The following is a 5,181-nucleotide window of genomic DNA, read 5'->3' as shown; positions in this document are numbered from 1 at the left end:
TTTTATCATCTAGGATAATGACTGAAGCAGACAAAATGAATTAAAATTTGTGCTGCAGCCAGGACTGGAACCCGGATCTTTTTGCTTGCGAGGCAGAAATGCTAACCATTACACCACCACAGTAGGATGGTCACAATATATAAGGGAAAAATGAATTGAAGTTTGTATCAGGGAGGGCACTCAGCTTAGGTAGTTTGTGCAGCAATGGTGACCATCCTACTGCGGTGGTGTAATGGTTAGCATTTCTGCCTAGCAAGCAAGAAGACCCGGGTTCGAGTCCCAGCCGCAGCACAAATTTTAATTCATTTCGTCTGCTTCGAACACTTGTAATAGATATGACTCTAAGATTGTAAATATTCATGTAATGCAGGGTTTCCCAAACTATTTTCCATGGAACACATGCTTCACGGTAGGTGAATAAGTGTTCTACGAAAAACTATTAATGAGATGTCAGTTTTTTTGTATTTTTTATTTTATTTATTTATTTATTCCTTTTCCCCTCAACATTCCGATGGTAATAATTAAATTTTTAACATTTTATTATGTTTTCTGTGTCATTAGTTATGATTTAAAATTGAAGTGATCTCTTAGTAAAACAAGCGTTTCTCATTTTTAAAAATTTTATTAACGTTCAAAATTAACAAGGTGTTCCATCAAAGTACCAGGGTTCTCAGAGTGTTCTGTCAGAGAAAGTGTTTGGGAATCCCTGACGTTGTAATATAACTCTAGCATAGAAGGGCAGGTCACTGACATCAGCCATACAAGTGAGATATAAGAGCCCACTGTGTTCATCGTAACAAATATGTCAGTTTGTTGGCATGAGATGTACAAACAAGTTATTAGTAGCCACTGTGTGGTGTAGAATGGCCCTAAATTATTGTTGTTGTCTTCAGTCTGAAGACTAGTTTGTTACAGTTCTCAATGTTAATCTGTGCTGTGGAACACTCTTCATAACAATAGCAACCATTTGAACCTGCGTACTGTGTTTGAGCCCTGGCCTCTCCCTATAATTTTTATCCCCCTACTTCCCTCCGTTATCAAACTGATGATTCCTTGATACCACAGGATGTGTCCTATCTGTTGGTCTCTTCTTTTATTTGAGCTATGCCACAAGTTTCTTTTTCCACTATTTGGTTCAATACCTCCTTTTAGTAATCAGATCTACTCATCTGCAATATTCTTCTGCAGCACCACATTGCAAAAGCTTCAACTCTATTCATTTCTGAACTGCTTATTGTCCTTGTTTCACTACCATACAAGGCTACAGTTGAGACAAATACCTTCAGAAAGAACTTCCTTACATTTAAATTTACATTCAGTTTAAAAAATTTATCTTCTTCAGACTTACTATTTCCAGTCTTTATTTCATACCCTTGGTGCTTCAGCAATTGGTTAATTTGCTGCCAATTAACAGAACTCATCTATTTTTTTTAGTGTTCTGTTTCCTAATCCGATTCTCTCAGAAGTACCTAATTTAATTTAAATACATTCTATTAACCTTGTTTTACTTTTCAAGACTTAATGGATTCCATCCAACTGCTCTTCCAATTCCTTTACCATTTTGGTCAGAATTACAATGTCATCAGCAAACCTTAAAGTTTTCTCCCTGGATTTAATTTTTATTCCCTTTCCAAACTACCCCTTGGTTTCCTTCGCTGTTTGCTCAATGTCCATATTGAATGACATGGAGAATAGGTTACAACCCTATCTCACTCTCTTCTCAATTACTGCTTCTCTTCCCCATCCTTGAACTCAAAATGCAGTTTGACTTCTCAACAATTTGTTGATAACTTCTTGCTCCCTGTATTTTATCCCTGACACTGTCAGAATTTTAAAGAGTGTATTCCAATCAACATTTTCAAAAGCTTTTTCTAAATTTAGAAATGCTGTAAACATAAGTTTTCCTTTCTTTAACACTCTTCAAAGATAGTTCATAGTATCAGTAGTGCCTTGCATGTTCCTGCATGTCTCTGGGACCCAAACTGATATTCCCCAAGGTAAGCCACTACCAGTTTTTTCCATTTTCCTGTAAATAATTTGTGTCAGTATTTTGCAACCATGGCTTATTAGACAGATAGTTTGGTAATATTCACACCTGCTTGCACCTGCCTTTTTACAGCTGAAACTTTTTACACTCTTGTGGAAGTCTGGGGGTATTGTCTGATACATTTTGCATATTAAGTCAAAAACTTTTGCCATGACTCTCCCAAGGATCTCAATAGTTCTCAGAGAAAGTTGTCTACTCCAGGGGCCATGTTTCGACTTTGGTCTTGCAGTGCTGTGTCACATTCTTCTCACAATATCATATCTCTCATCTCATCTCCATTTACTTCAGTCTTAGTTTCTATAATATTTCTGAGAGTTCTTTTCCCTTTTATAGGTCTATATATTCCTTCCCTTTTTCAGCTGTCCCTTCTTTGGGTATGTTAGATGACTCATCCATAGAGAGTGAAATGAGATATCAGGACGCCAGTGGATTTGTTTAATTAACTTCTTTATTCCAACCCTCAGCTGTAGTACATTAGGAACAGTTCAGTGGAGGCCTCCAGTTGCATCTCATGCGAAACAATAGACATCCAGCATTGCTGATAATGCAGAGAGCAGGGCTGAACATGGTGTCACTCGAATGCCACTGTCAGCGGCGTCTCTGGCTGTGACCGTGATGACAGTGTGGAGGCGCAGCTGACGATACCGTGGAAGTGGCCTTGACCTCCCTCCAGCGAGTGGTTGGTGCTCTGGTGGCAGCTGCTCTTGTGACTCAGGGCAGGCTGCCCCACCCCGTGGTTGAACAGCAGGCCCCATACTGCGTTCTGGAATGTCACTTGGGTTGTCACAGGCTATGATATTAAGATGAGAGTATTTTAGTACACGAATGGCTGAGTATTTACACACTCTGGACTACGTTCGTTTAGGGCTTAAGGCACATACTTTAAACACTTCCACGATGGCAAGTTAGGAAAGGCTTCTGTCCTACCGCAAGTGTATTGCAGCATCAGCTGTTGCTATACCGCGCCCAGCTGGCTCCGCTTTGCAGTGCCTGTCGGTCGTGTTTTGCCTTCGCAATCTGTAACACTCTTGCCTGCCTGTGGCTGACTCGGTTGCAACTGACTTCTGCTCTGGCATACTTTTTGACCAGATACAGTCAATATGCTACATTGCCCTCCTTTTTATCAAGACCCAGTCCATCAGATCGACCAAACTAGATTATCCTTTACACTAGAGGTCCTGGCGACCATCCCTTCTAGCCCTGTTTCACCTGTTAAGAATTATTCTAACAGTTGGTTCCCTTAACACTATCACTTAATCTTACACATTTCTACAGAACCTCTCGTGCTGCTCCCAAACTCAAACATCGTGGAACTTATTTCATTACTAGGCTTCTTGCACAATAACTTCTAACTCTCTGTTCGAAACTTTCGAGCAAAAATGAATCAATAATCCTTAATGCTACTCCCTTCTGTATTCATCTTCCTTCTGCTGTTTTAATGCTCAGGGTATCCAATCCAGTGGAATCTGAACAACAGCTGGGTCTGAACTCAGTCTTGTGCTTTATATCTTCTGTGTACCAAAACAAGGACTACACTCAGCAGAACAAGTGTCACTGCGGTGGTTTGTATGACAGTAGTCTCTTTCCAATACTGATTTTGCCAATATAAATTTACATTCATCACCATGGTTTCAAGAGAGACTCATCCGTCCTGCGTGTTCAGAAGCGTGTTTATAGACGGCCTTAATTCCAGCCCTAAAGTTTGATTTAAGCTGGTTAGATTTGTTGTAGGTAGCATTTCCATGGGCTCCTCTGGCAAATACAAAGAAGGCTGCAAAATATTCAGGTGGGTTATCCGCAAAATCACAGCAGGTGAATGGAAAGTAGGCCCCATTATCTCGCACACTCTCCCATTTGATAATAATTCACTCCTGTTTAATTCTAGCCTCTTTGCTGACATAAGCTTCTCCTGCTCAAAACATCTAGCCACTACTACCATCTTGTCGAAGGTAGAATACAACCAATGCATCTCGACCTGCTGAAAGTACAGTTTCAGCTTGATCACTTCTTTATTGCATTTTCTCACCTCCTTCTGTCTCATTAGCAATTTCAATGTGCAGGAATCCTGCCCCTCTCTTATCACCATATTCGGACAGACTGTGGTATCGACTAGGTAGAATTTTTGTAACTTTGCTTCCTCCTTATCTATGTATCTTCCCTTGTCTTTTCAAATTAATAATATTAACTGAATTTTTACTGCTACAGCTTTCTTCAAAATCATCCACTTGACAGGATATGCATGAACTGTGTAGCACTTTTAATGTGCTTGTTTCCCTGCTACTGGTATAGAAACAGAAATGTAAAGTTTCACTCCATCAGTTTTTGTGCTCGGGTTCTAAAACCAACCCCAGCTATGGCATTATTTCTTTCTGTGCTCTCCTTAGACCTCTACATATTGCTCTGATGAGAAGTAGTTTACCCCTAAGTGGCCTCCTCTTTCAGCCTGCTGCATAGCCTCCTGTAGTTCTGTTACTCTTCATGCTTCCTAAATACTATGTTCCATGGACTGCAACCATTTTGTCATTACTACTTCCCTATCTAAGACTTCTACTTCGGTTTGCAGTATCCTGGTATTCTGATTAGATGCCTCTTCTGTAGCTCTGGCATACCGCATTACTTCTCCAGTCAGATGTCGTAGTAGTTGTGTGTTATTTAATACGTCCTTCCTTAAACTTGCAATCTGTACAGTGTGCCAATCACTCACAGCTTTGTTCCCTTTTGCCCACTGCTTAACCTCTTCTACAGTGTAGTTTATTCTCTGAATGTCTTTCTCATCAGCAATGCCAAATATTGTTTTCGTAAGCCAACCTCCAGCATTGATCCAACCCCTCTTCTTGCGCATATGTGGAATAACCTCCAGTACCTGGGTCATCTCACTCCTTAATTTCCCTTATGTTCCATGTACTCTCTCACATACCCAGGCACTTCCTTGGAATATCCCATGTCTTTCAGTTCCCTGATGAAATTTATTGAATGCTTCTTCCAATCTTCTCACTTTGTTACACTTCTCCCATGTGTTGAATACCACCTGTATCACGAAGTGATGACTGGTGATCAGTACAGCTTCCTGCTTGGCAAACAGCACTTCCCCTTTCAGGTGCTGATTTCGTAATGCAAAGATTCGTAGTCCCATT

General features: G+C 40.3%; 1 non-coding gene across 1 annotated transcript; it reads left to right on the top strand.

Annotated features, from left to right (window-relative positions):
- The first annotated feature begins 218 nt into the window (after nt 1-218).
- Trnaa-agc (transfer RNA alanine (anticodon AGC)) lies at nt 219-291 on the top strand. The gene has a single exon. It is a non-coding gene; the product is annotated as a tRNA-Ala (tRNA).
- Nucleotides 292-5,181: the final 4,890 nt, after the last annotated feature.

Source organism: Schistocerca nitens, chromosome 5, assembly GCF_023898315.1.
Source record: "Schistocerca nitens isolate TAMUIC-IGC-003100 chromosome 5, iqSchNite1.1, whole genome shotgun sequence".
In the NCBI taxonomy this organism is placed as follows: Eukaryota; Metazoa; Arthropoda; class Insecta; order Orthoptera; family Acrididae; genus Schistocerca; species Schistocerca nitens.
This window is presented reverse-complemented; position numbering and strand designations above follow the sequence as displayed.